This window comes from Eupeodes corollae, unplaced genomic scaffold, assembly GCF_945859685.1.
Source record: "Eupeodes corollae unplaced genomic scaffold, idEupCoro1.1 scaffold_317, whole genome shotgun sequence".
NCBI classification, from domain to species: domain Eukaryota; kingdom Metazoa; phylum Arthropoda; class Insecta; order Diptera; family Syrphidae; genus Eupeodes; species Eupeodes corollae.
The window spans coordinates 70,078-83,972 of NW_026605198.1; the positions used below are offsets into that span (position 1 = coordinate 70,078).

The 13,895-nt window shown below is 35.4% G+C and overlaps 1 pseudogene; it reads right to left on the reverse strand.

Moving 5' to 3' along the window:
- Positions 1-2,150: 2,150 nt before the first annotated feature.
- On the reverse strand, positions 2,151-3,757 carry LOC129953465 (uncharacterized; annotated as a pseudogene).
- Positions 3,758-13,895: the final 10,138 nt, after the last annotated feature.

Genomic DNA, 13,895 nt, shown 5'->3' on the forward strand with positions numbered 1-13,895 from the left:
CGTTTCCGAAAAATTAGTCAAAAAGTAAAATTACAGAATTTCGACCCAGCTCATCACAAATTATCTTTCGGTTGCTCTATTTCCTCAACCAAGCCTCCAAACACGATGCGGTTTTCACTAAAATACAGAGCATCGACCCACCTTTCAATTGATGCACAAATCACAAAAATGATTTTTTTTCAGTTTTTCGAGAAAATCGTGGGCTAACCCATTGCCAAAAAAGTAGTATTTTCAAAACTATTTCCCACCCAATCAAAATACACATCAAAAGAAAGGTATTAAAATGCTCTACCCACAACTGCAAACCAAAATGTTATACGATCGCTCGTTTCGGAAAAATTAGTCAAAAAGTAAAATTACAGAATTTCGACCCAGCTCATCACAAATTATCTTTCGGTTGCTCTATTTCCTCAACCAAGCCTCCAAACATGATGCGGTTTTCACTAAAATACAGAGCATCGACCCACCTTTCAATTGATGCATCAATCACAAAAATGATTTTTTTTAAGTTTTTCGAGAAAATCGTGGGCTAACCCTTGCCGAAAAAAGTAGTATTTTCAAAACTATTTCCCACCCAATCAAAATGCACATCAAAAGAAAGGTATTTAAATGCTCTACCCACAACTGCAAATCAAAATGTTATACGATCGCTCGTTTCCGAAAAATTAGTCAAAAAGTAAAATTACAGAATTTCGACCCAGCTCATCACAAATTATCTTTCGGTTGCTCTATTTCCTCAACCAAGCCTCCAAACATGATGCGGTTTTCACTAAAATACAGAGCATCGACCCACCTTTCAATTGATGCATCAATCACAAAAATGATTTTTTTTAAGTTTTTCGAGAAAATCGTGGGCTAACCCTTGCCGAAAAAAGTAGTATTTTCAAAACTATTTCCCACCCAATCAAAATGCACATCAAAAGAAAGGTATTTAAATGCTCTACCCACAACTGCAAACCAAAATGTTATACGATCGCTCGTTTCCGAAAAATTAGTCAAAAAGTAAAATTACAGAATTTCGACCCAGCTCATCACAAATTATCTTTCGGTTGCTCTATTTCCTCAACCAAGCCTCCAAACATGATGCGGTTTTCACTAAAATACAGAGCATCGACCCACCTTTCAATTGATGCATAAATCTCAAAAATGATTTTTTTTCAGTTTTTCGAGAAAATCGTGGGCTAACCCTTGCCGAAAAAAGTAGTATTTTCAAAACTATTTCCCACCCAATCAAAATGCACATCAAAAGAAAGGTATTTAAATGCTCTACCCACAACTGCAAACCAAAATGTTATACGATCGCTCGTTTCCGAAAAATTAGTCAAAAAGTAAAATTACAGAATTTCGACCCAGCTCATCACAAATTATCTTTCGGTTGCTCTATTTCCTCAACCAAGCCTCCAAACATGATGCGGTTTTCACTAAAATACAGAGCATCGACCCACCTTTCAATTGATGCATAAATCACAAAAATTATTTTTTTTCAGTTTTTCGAGAAAATCGTGGGCTAACCCTTGCCGAAAAAGTAGTATTTTCAAAACTATTTCCCACCCAATCAAAATACACATCAAAAGAAAGGTATTTAAATGCTCTACCCACAACTGCAAACTAAAATGTTATACGATCGCTCGTTTCCGAAAAATTAGTCAAAAAAGTAAAATTACAGAATTTCGACCCAGCTCATCACAAATTATCTTTCGGTTGCTCTATTTCCTCAACCAAGCCTCCAAACATGATGCGGTTTTCACTAAAATACAGAGCATCGACCCACCTTTCAATTGATGCATAAATCTCAAAAATGATTTTTTTTCAGTTTTTCGAGAAAATCGTGGGCTAACCCTTGCCGAAAAAAGTAGTATTTTCAAAACTATTTCCCACCCAATCAAAATGCACATCAAAAGAAAGGTATTTAAATGCTCTACCCACAACTGCAAACCAAAATGTTATACGATCGCTCGTTTCCGAAAAATTAGTCAAAAAGTAAAATTGCAGAATTTCGACCCAGCTCATCACAAATTACACTGGTCAACAAAAAAAAAACTTTTTTTTTGCCGTTGTTCGCCACTACTTTTTTTTATACCTTAGCTAATTGGTTGTCAAGATATGTGTGTAAAAAAAATTACAAACAGCCAATTACATAGACATTTTTTTTTATTGAAAAACAAAAATTGGGCTTAATTTTTAACGATAATCATTTAAAAAAAAAATTATTCGGATGATTTTTTGGGTCGTTTTGCTTGTCTTTTGTAACTGCACGTTGGGACATCTCGTTTTAATGTCCAACAAAAATCTGCGACCATTTTTGGCGACCATTTTCCTTGATATCTCTTTTCCATCGCCATGATATCCTGATGGAATCTTTCCCCGTGTTCGTCGCTCACCGCACCTAAGTTTTCTGGGAAAAAGTTAAGATGGGAATGCAAGAAATGCATTTTTAAGGACATATTACATCCTAAGGCTTTATAATCCTCTAATAATTTTGAAACCATTTCCTCATAGTTTGGAGATTTTTTGTTTCCTAAAAAATTTTTTACAACGTCAACAAATGAAAACCATGCATTTTTTTCCTCTGTGTTTAATTTTAAAAGAAAATTGGAATCCTTTATGATCTTCCTTATATCCGGTCCTACAAAAATTCCTTCTTTCAATTTAGCTTCACTCAGTCGAGGAAATATAGATTTTAAGTATAGAAAACCTTCTCCATTTCAATCCATGGCTTTAACAAAATTTTTTATGAGAACCAATTTTATATGCAACGGCGGCAAAATAATATTGTTCGGTTCTACTAAGGGGTTTTCAGAAACATTTCTTTGTCCAGGGATGAAATTTGTCCTCATTGGCCAATCCTTTTTTATGTAATGTTCGCTTCTAGCTCTACTGTCCCACTCACATAAAAAACAACAGTATTTTGTGTAGCCTCCTTGCAATCCCAGTATTATTCCCACAACTTTTAGATCCGCACATATTTTCCAAGAATGAAGGTTGTACTGAATTTTCTCGAGCAGATTCTTTATATTTTCATATGTTTCTTTAATGTGGACGCCATGTGCTAAAGGTACAGATGCAAGATCATTGCCATTATTCAGTAAGTCAGCTTTTAAACTTAATTTTGAAGAGTCAATGAATAGTCTCCATTTGTCTGGTGAATAGTCGTATCCTAATTTCTCCATTAGTCCCCGCACATCATTGCAATATGTGAGACCACTTTCTTCTGCGAAAAAGTCCACAAATTCAGCATCGCGTTGCCTATAAACAGATATCTGTGTACTAGAGTGAAGTAAATTCCGTTGTTGAAGTCTAGAACCTAAGAGTTCAGCTTGAGCTTTAGACAGACTTAGGTCTCTGACCAAATCATTTAGTTCTCCTTGCCGTATTAAATGTGGTTCTTTTTCATTTACAAGGAAATCTTGTGACGGAATGGTGGTTTGAGTTGAACAATCTGATTCTATGTCGCTTACCATCTTCTCTATATCTGTTCCCTGCTTTGGAGGTTGCGGTGGTGGACACTTTTCACTGTGAGGAAGAGGTTTTGTTACGGATTCTACATCAGGATACACAATTTTATCTCTTGTTTTGTACGAATATCCCTTCAGTTTAGTCAGACAGAAATAACAGTCAGTTACGTGATCTTTTTGTTCCATCCAAATAACAGGTTTAGAAAATGGCATTGCTGGGTGGGTACCTTTAGACCATCCTCTTAAATAGCGTACACACCTTAGACAAAAATAACTTGGTGCCCAAGGTTTGTTAATTGTGTTTGGAATGTTCGAACCAAAATAAAATTATAAAAATTGTTTAGTGACGGTGTAGGCCGTTCTCGATTTGAAATGGAAGTAAATTTTCCACAAATAAAACAAAAAAGGTCTGGTGAATTTGAGCACTTTCGATTCATATTGTAAGCGGTGTATATTTAACACTTGTTTGAATTAAAATATCCGAAATATAACTCCAAAATCTTTTCACAATAAAATAAACTCCGCAGTAAACTTCTTGAAATAGTACGCCGTTAACTTCTATAAATCGTTGTATTAATATCGTTAACTTCTATAAATCGTTGTATTAATATTAAACGTCAAGAACCAACAATGATGTCGCATCGAAAAGTGAGGGTATATAGTGTACTTACGAGTAGCAGTTTTAGTTTTGGTATTATGATCAATAGTGATGACTTATTTCGATATACCCTCAAATTTTTGTCATATTTACAAAAAAAAAATTTAAAAAAAATTTTCGGACATCTCGATGTAATAGAAGATTTTTATTATTTTTCTGTTAATACATGAACATTAGGGATACCGAAAATATATATTTGGACAAACGGCAAAAAGTCGTGTTGACCAGTGTTATCTTTCGGTTGCTCTATTTCCTCAACCAAGCCTCCAAACATGATGCGGTTTTCACTAAAATACAGAGCATCGACCCACCTTTCAATTGATGCATAAATCACAAAAATGATTTTTTTTCAGTTTTTCGAGAAAATCGTGGGCTAACCCTTGCCGAAAAAAGTAGTATTTTCAAAACTATTTCCCACCCAATCAAAATGCACATCAAAAGAAAGGTATTTAAATGCTCTACCCACAACTGCAAACCAAAATGTTATACGATCGCTCGTTTCCGAAAAATTAGTCAAAAAGTAAAATTACAGAATTTCGACCCAGCTCATCACAAATTATCTTTCGGTTGCTCTATTTCCTCAACCAAGCCTCCAAACATGATGCGGTTTTCACTAAAATACAGAGCATCGACCCACCTTTCAATTGATGCATAAATCTCAAAAATGATTTTTTTTTCAGTTTTTCGAGAAAATCGTGGGCTAACCCATTGCCGAAAAAGTAGTATTTTCAAAACTATTTCCCACCCAATCAAAATGCACATCAAAAGAAAGGTATTTAAATGCTCTACCCACAACTGCAAACCAAAATGTTATACGATCTCTCGTTTCCGAAAAATTAGTCAAAAAGTAAAATTACAGAATTTCGACCCAGCTCATCACAAATTATCTTTCGGTTGGTCTATTTCCTCAACCAAGCCTCCAAACATGATGCGGTTTTCACTAAAATACAGAGCATCGACCTACCTTTCAATTGATGCATAAATCACAAAAATGATTTTTTTTTCAGTTTTTCGAGAAAATCGTGGGCTAACCCATTGCCGAAAAAGTAGTATTTTCAAAACTATTTCCCACCCAATCAAAATACACATCAAAAGAAAGGTATTAAAATGCTCTACCCACAACTGCAAACCAAAATGTTATACGATCGCTCGTTTCCGAAAAATTAGTCAAAAAGTAAAATTACAGAATTTCGACCCAGCACATCACAAATTATCTTTCGGTTGCTCTATTTCCTCAACCAAGCCTCCAAACATGATGCGGTTTTCACTAAAATACAGAGCATCGACCCACCTTTCAATTGATGCATAAATCACAAAAATGATTTTTTTTCAGTTTTTCGAGAAAATCGTGGGCTAACCCTTGCCGAAAAAGTAGTATTTTCAAAACTATTTCCCACCCAATCAAAATGCACATCAAAAGAAAGGTATTTAAATGCTCTACCCACAACTGCAAACCAAAATGTTATACGATCGCTCGTTTCCGAAAAATTAGTCAAAAAGTAAAATTACAGAAGTTCGACCCAGCTCATCACAAATTATCTTTCGGTTGCTCTATTTCCTCAACCAAACCTCCAAACATGATGCGGTTTTCACTAAAATACAGAGCATCGACCCACCTTTCAATTGATGCATAAATCACAAAAATGATTTTTTTTTTCAGTTTTTCGAGAAAATCGTGGGCTAACCCTTGTCGAAAAAAGTAGTATTTTCAAAACTATTTCCCACCCAATCAAAATGCACATCAAAAGAAAGGTATTTAAATGCTCTACCCACAACTGCAAACCAAAATGTTATACGATCTCTCTTTTCCGAAAAATTAGTCAAAAAGAAAAATTACAGAATTTCGACCCAGATCATCACAAATTATCTTTCGGTTGCTCTATTTCCTCAACCAAGCCTCCAAACATGATGCGGTTTTCACTAAAATACAGAGCATCGACCCACCTTTAAATTGATGCATAAATCACAAAAATGATTTTTTTTTCAGTTTTTCGAGAAAATCGTGGGCTAACCCTTGCCGAAAAAGTAGTATTTTCAAAACTATTTCCCACCCAATCAAAATACACATCAAAAGAAAGGTATTTAAATGCTCTACCCACAACTGCAAACCAAAATGTTATACAATCGCTCGTTTCCGAAAAATTAGTCAAAAAGTAAAATTACAGAATTTCGACCCAGCTCATCACAAATTATCTTTCGGTTGCTCTATTTCCTCAACCAAGCCTCCAAACATGATGCGGTTTTCACTAAAATACAGAGCATCGACCCACCTTTTAATTGATGCATAAATCTCAAAAATGATTTTTTTTCAGTTTTTCGAGAAAATCGTGGGCTAACCCTTGCCGAAAAAAAGTAGTATTTTCAAAACTATTTCCCACCCAATCAAAATGCACATCAAAAGAAAGGTATTTAAATGCTCTACCCACAACTGCAAACCAAAATGTTATACGATCGCTCGTTTCCGAAAAATTAGTCAAAAAGTAAAATTACAGAATTTCGACCCAGCTCATCACAAATTATCTTTCGGTTGCTCTATTTCCTCAACCAAGCCTCCAAACATGATGCGGTTTTCACTAAAATACAGAGCATCGACCCACTTTTCAATTGATGCATAAATCACAAAAATGATTTTTTTTCAGTTTTTCGAGAAAATCGTGGGCTAACCCATTGCCGAAAAAGTAGTATTTTCAAAACTATTTCCCACCCAATCAAAATACACATCAAAAGAAAGGTATTTAAATGCTCTACCCACAACTGCAAACCAAAATGTTATACGATCGCTCGTTTCCGAAAAATTAGTCAAAAAGTAAAATTACAGAATTTCGACCCAGCTCATCACAAATTATCTTTCGGTTGCTCTATTTCCTCAACCAAGCCTCCAAACATGATGCGGTTTTCACTAAAATACAGAGCATCGACCCACCTTTCAATTGATGCATAAATCACAAAAATGATTTTTTTTCAGTTTTTCGAGAAAATCGTGGGCTAACCCTTGCCGAAAAAAGTAGTGTTTTCAAAACTATTTCCCACCCAATCAAAATGCACATCAAAAGAAAGGTATTTAAATGCTCTACCCACAACTGCAAACCAAAATGTTATACGATCGTTCGTTTCCGAAAAATTAGTCAAAAAGTAAAATTACAGAATTTCGACCCAGCTCATCACAAATTATCTTTCGGTTGCTCTATTTCCTCAACCAATCCTCCAAACATGATGCGGTTTTCACTAAAATACAGAGCATCGACCCACCTTTCAATTGATGCATAAATCACAAAAATGATTTTTTTTTCAGTTTTTCGAGAAAATCGTGGGCTAACCCATTGCCGAAAAAGTAGTATTTTCAAAACTATTTCCCACCCAATCAAAATGCACATCAAAAGAAAGGTATTTAAATGCTCTACCCACAACTGCAAACCAAAATGTTATACGATCGCTCGTTTCCGAAAAATTAGTCAAAAAGTAAAATTACAGAATTTCGACCCAGCTCATCACAAATTATCTTTCGGTTGCTCTATTTCCTCAACCAAGCCTCCAAACATGATGCGGTTTTTACTAAAATACAGAGCATCGACCCACCTTTCAATTGATGCATAAATCACAAAAATGATTTTTTTTCAGTTTTTCGAGAAAATCGTGGGCTAACCCTTGCCGAAAAAAGTAGTATTTTCAAAATTATTTCCCAACCAATCAAAATGCACATCTAAAGAAAGGTATTTAAATGCTCTACCCACAACTGCAAACCAAAATGTTATACGATCGCTCGATTCCGAAAAATTAGTCAAAAAGTAAAATTACAGAATTTCGACCCAGCTCATCACAAATTATCTTTCGGTTGCTCTATTTCCTCAACCAAGCCTCCAAACATGATGCGGTTTTCACTAAAATACAGAGCATCGACCCACCTTTCAATTGATGCATAAATCACAAAAATGATTTTTTTTTTCAGTTTTTCGAGAAAATCGTGGGCTAACCCTTGCCGAAAAAAGTAGTATTTTCAAAACTATTTCCCACCCAATCAAAATGCACATCAAAAGAAAGGTATTTAAATGCTCTACCCACAACTGCAAACCAAAATGTTATACGATCGCTCGTTTCCAAAAAATTAGTCAAAAACTAAAATTAAAGAATTTCGACCCAGCTCATCACAAATTATCTTTCGGTTGCTCTATTTCCTCAACCAAGCCTCCAAACATGATGCGGTTTTCACTAAAATACAGAGCATCGACCCACCTTTCAATTGATGCATAAATCACAAAAATGATTTTTTTCAGTTTTTCGAGAAAATCGTGGGCTAACCCATTGCCGAAAAAGTAGCATTTTCAAATCTATTTCCCACCCAATCAAAATGCACATCAAAAGAAAGGTATTTAAATGCTCTACCCACAACTGCAAACCAAAATGTTATACGATCGCTCGTTTCCGAAAAATTAGTCAAAAAGTAAAATTACAGAATTTCGACCCAGCTCATCACAAATTATCTTTCGGTTGCTCTATTTCCTCAACCAAGCCTCCAAACATGATGCGGTTTTCACTAAAATACAGAGCATCGACCCACCTTTCAATTGATGCATAAATCACAAAAATGATTTTTTTTCAGTTTTTCGAGAAAATCGTGGGCTAACCCATTGCCGAAAAAGTAGTATTTTCAAAACTATTTCCCACCCAATCAAAATGCACATCAAAAGAAAGGTATTTAAATGCTCTACCCACAACTGCAAACCAAAATGTTATACGATCGCTCGTTTCCGAAAAATTAGTCAAAAAGTAAAATTACAGAATTTCGACCCAGCTCATCACAAATTATCTTTCGGTTGCTCTATTTCCTCAACCAAGCCTGCAAACATGATTCGGTTTTCACTAAAATACAGAGCATCGACCCACCTTTCAATTGATGCATAAATCACAAAAATTATTTTTTTTCAGTTTTTCGAGAAAATCGTGGGCTAACCCTTGCCGAAAAAAGTAGTATTTTCAAAACTATTTCCCACCCAATCAAAATGCACATCAAAAGAAAGGTATTTAAATGCTCTACCCACAACTGCAAACCAAAATGTTATACGATCGCTCGTTTCCGAAAAATTAGTCAAAAAGTAAAATTACAGAATTTCGACCCAGCTCATCACAAATTATCTTTCGGTTGCTCTATTTCCTCAACCAAGCCTCCAAACATGATGCGGTTTTCACTAAAATACAGAGCATCGACCCACCTTTCAATTGATGCAAAAATCACAAAAATGATTTTTTTTCAGTTTTTCGAGAAAATCGTGGGCTAACCCTTGCCGAAAAAAGTAGTATTTTCAAAACTATTTCCCACCCAATCAAAATGCACATCAAAAGATAGTATTTAAATGCTCTACCCACAACTGCAAACCAAAATGTTATACGATCGCTCGTTTCCGAAAAATTAGTCAAAAAGTAAAATTACAGAATTTCGACCCAGCTCATCACAAATTATCTTTCGGTTGCTCTATTTCCTCAACCAAGCCTCCAAACATGATGCGGTTTTCACTAAAATACAGAGCATCGACCCACCTTTCAATTGATGCATAAATCACAAAAATGATTTATTTTCAGTTTTTCGAGAAAATCGTGGGCTAACCCATTGCCGAAAAAGTAGTATTTTCAAAACTATTTCCCACCCAATCAAAATGCACATCAAAAGAAAGGTATTTAAATGCTCTACCCACAACTGCAAACCAAAATGTTATACAATCGCTCGTTTCCGAAAAATTAGTCAAAAAGTAAAATTACAGAATTTCGACCCAGCTCATCACAAATTATCTTTCGGTTGCTCTATTTCCTCAACCAAGCCTCCAAACATGATGCGGTTTTCACTAAAATACAGAGCATCGACCCACCTTTCAATTGATGCATAAATCACAAAAATGATTTTTTTTTCAGTTTTTCGAGAAAATCGTGGGCTAACCCTTGCCGAAAAAAGTAGTATTTTCAAAACTATTTCCCACCCAATCAAAATGCACATCAAAAGAAAGGTATTTAAATGCTCTACCCACAACTGCAAACCAAAATGTTATACGATCGCTCGTTTCCGAAAAATTAGTCAAAAAGTAAAATTACAGAATTTCGACCCAGCTCATCACAAATTATCTTTCGGTTGCTCTATTTCCTCAACCAAGCCTCCAAACATGATGCGGTTTTCACTAAAATACAGAGCATCGACCCACCTTTCAATTGATGCATAAATCACAAAAATGATTTTTTTCAGTTTTTCGAGAAAATCGTGGGCTAACCCATTGCCGAAAAAGTAGCATTTTCAAATCTATTTCCCACCCAATCAAAATGCACATCAAAAGAAAGGTATTTAAATGCTCTACCCACAACTGCAAACCAAAATGTTATACGATCGCTCGTTTCCGAAAAATTAGTCAAAAAGTAAAAATTACAGAATTTCGACCCAGCTCATCACAAATTATCTTTCGGTTGCTCTATTTCCTCAACCAAGCCTCCAAAAATGATGCGGTTTTCACTAAAATACAGAGCATCGACCCAGCTTTCAATTGATGCATAAATCACAAAAATGATTTTTTTTCAGTTTTTCGAGAAAATCGTGGGCTAACCCATTGCCGAAAAAGTAGTATTTTTCAAAACTATTTCCCACCCAATCAAAATGCACATCAAAAGAAAGGTATTTAAATGCTCTACCCACAACTGCAAACCAAAATGTTATACAATCGCTCGTTTCCGAAAAATTAGTCAAAAAGTAAAATTACAGAATTTCGACCCAGCTCATCACAAATTATCTTTCGGTTGCTCTATTTCCTCAACCAAGCCTCCAAACATGATGCGGTTTTTACTAAAATACAGAGCATCGACCCACCTTTCAATTGATGCATAAATCACAAAAATGATTTTTTTTTCAGTTTTTCGAGAAAATCGTGGGCTAACCCTTGCCGAAAAAAGTAGTATTTTCAAAACTATTTCCCACCCAATCAAAATGCACATCAAAAGAAAGGTATTTAAATGCTCTACCCACAACTGCAAACCAAAATGTTATACGATCGCACGTTTCCGAAAAATTAGTCAAAAAGTAAAATTACAGAATTTCGACCCAGCTCATCACAAATTATCTTTCGGTTGCTCTATTTCCTCAACCAAGCCTCCAAACATGATGCGGTTTTCACTAAAATACAGAGCATCGACCCACCTTTCAATTGATGCATAAATCACAAAAATGATTTTTTTTCAGTTTTTCGAGAAAATCGTGGGCTAACCCATTGCCGAAAAAGTAGCATTTTCAAATCTATTTCCCACCCAATCAAAATGCACATCAAAAGAAAGGTATTTAAATGCTCTACCCACAACTGCAAACCAAAATGTTATACGATCGCTCGTTTCCGAAAAATTAGTCAAAAAGTAAAATTACAGAATTTCGACCCAGCTCATCACAAATTATCTTTCGGTTGCTCTATTTCCTCAACCAAGCCTCCAAACATGATGCGGTTTTCACTAAAATACAGAGCATCGACCCACCTTTCAATTGATGCATAAATCACAAAAATGATTTTTTTTTCAGTTTTTCGAGAAAATCGTGGGCTAACCCATTGCCGAAAAAGTAGTATTTTCAAAACTATTTCCCACCCAATCAAAATGCACATCAAAAGAAAGGTATTTAAATGCTCTACCCACAACTGCAAACCAAAATGTTATACGATCGCACGTTTCCGAAAAATTAGTCAAAAAGTAAAATTACAGAATTTCGACCCAGCTCATCACAAATTATCTTTCGGTTGCTCTATTTCCTCAACCAAGCCTCCAAACATGATGCGGTTTTCACTAAAATACAGAGCATCGACCCACCTTTCAATTGATGCATAAATCACAAAAATGATTTTTTTTCAGTTTTTCGAGAAAATCGTGGGCTAACCCATTGCCGAAAAAGTAGCATTTTCAAATCTATTTCCCACCCAATCAAAATGCACATCAAAAGAAAGGTATTTAAATGCTCTACCCACAACTGCTAACCAAAATGTTATACGATCGCTCGTTTCCGAAAAATTAGTCAAAAAGTAAAATTACAGAATTTCGACCCAGCTCATCACAAATTATCTTTCGGTTGCTCTATTTCCTCAACCAAGCCTCCAAACATGATGCGGTTTTCACTAAAATACAGAGCATCGACCCACCTTTCAATTGATGCATAAATCACAAAAATGATTTTTTTTTTTCAGTTTTTCGAGAAAATCGTGGGCTAACCCTTGCCGAAAAAAGTAGTATTTTCAAAACTATTTCCCACCCAATCAAAATGCACATCAAAAGAAAGGTATTTAAATGCTCTACCCACAACTGCAAACCAAAATGTTATACGATCGCTCGTTTCCGAAAAATTAGTCAAAAAGTAAAATTACAGAATTTCGACCCAGCTCATCACAAATTATCTTTCGGTTGCTCTATTTCCTCAGCAAGCCTCCAAACATGATGCGGTTTTCACTAAAATACAGAGCATCGACCCACCTTTCAATTGATGCATAAATCACAAAAAATGATTTTTTTTCAGTTTTTTCGAGAAAATCGTGGGCTAACCCTTGCCGAAAAAAGTAGTATTTTCAAAACTATTTCCCACCCAATCAAAATGCACATCAAAAGAAAGGTATTTAAATGCTCTACCCACAACTGCAAACCAAAATGTTATACGATCGCTCGTTTCCGAAAAATTAGTCAAAAAGTAAAATTACAGAATTTCGACCCAGCTCATCACAAATTATCTTTCGGTTGCTCTATTTCCTCAACCAAGCATCCAAACATGATGCGGTTTTCACTAAAATACAGAGCATCGACCCACCTTTCAATTGATGCATAAATCACAAAAATGATTTTTTTTCAGTTTTTCGAGAAAATCGTGGGCTAACCCTTGCCGAAAAAAGTAGTATTTTCAAAACTATTTCCCACCCAATCAAAATGCACATCAAAAGAAAGGTATTTAAATGCTCTACCCACAACTGCAAACCAAAATGTTATACGATCGCTCGTTTCCGAAAAATTAGTCAAAAAGTAAAATTACAGAATTTCGACCCAGCTCATCACAAATTATCTTTCGGTTGCTCTATTTCCTCAACCAAGCCTCCAAACATGATGCGGTTTTCACTAAAATACAGAGCATCGACCCACCTTTCAATTGATGCATAAATCACAAAAATGATTTTTTTTTCAGTTTTTCGAGAAAATCGTGGGCTAACCCATTGCCGAAAAAGTAGCATTTTCAAATCTATTTCCCACCCAATCAAAATGCACATCAAAAGAAAGGTATTTAAATGCTCTACCCACAACTGCAAACCAAAATGTTATACGATCGCTCGTTTCCGAAAAATAAGTCAAAAAGTAAAATTACAGAATTTCGACCCAGCTCATCACAAATTATCTTTCGGTTGCTCTATTTCCTCAACCAAGCCTCCAAACATGATGCGGTTTTCACTAAAATACAGAGCATCGAACCACCTTTCAATTGATGCATAAATCACAAAAATGATTTTTTTTTCAGTTTTTCGAGAAAATCGTGGGCTAACCCTTGCCGAAAAAAGTAGTATTTTCAAAACTATTTCCCACCCAATCAAAATGCACATCAAAAGAAAGGTATTTAAATGCTCTACCCACAACTGCAAACCAAAATGTTATACGATCGCTCGTTTCCGAAAAATTAGTCAAAAAGTAAAATTACAGAATTTCGACCCAGCTCATCACAAATTATCTTTCGGTTGCTCTATTTCCTCAACCAAGCCTCCAAACATGATGCGGTTGTCACTAAAATACAGAGCATCGACCCACCT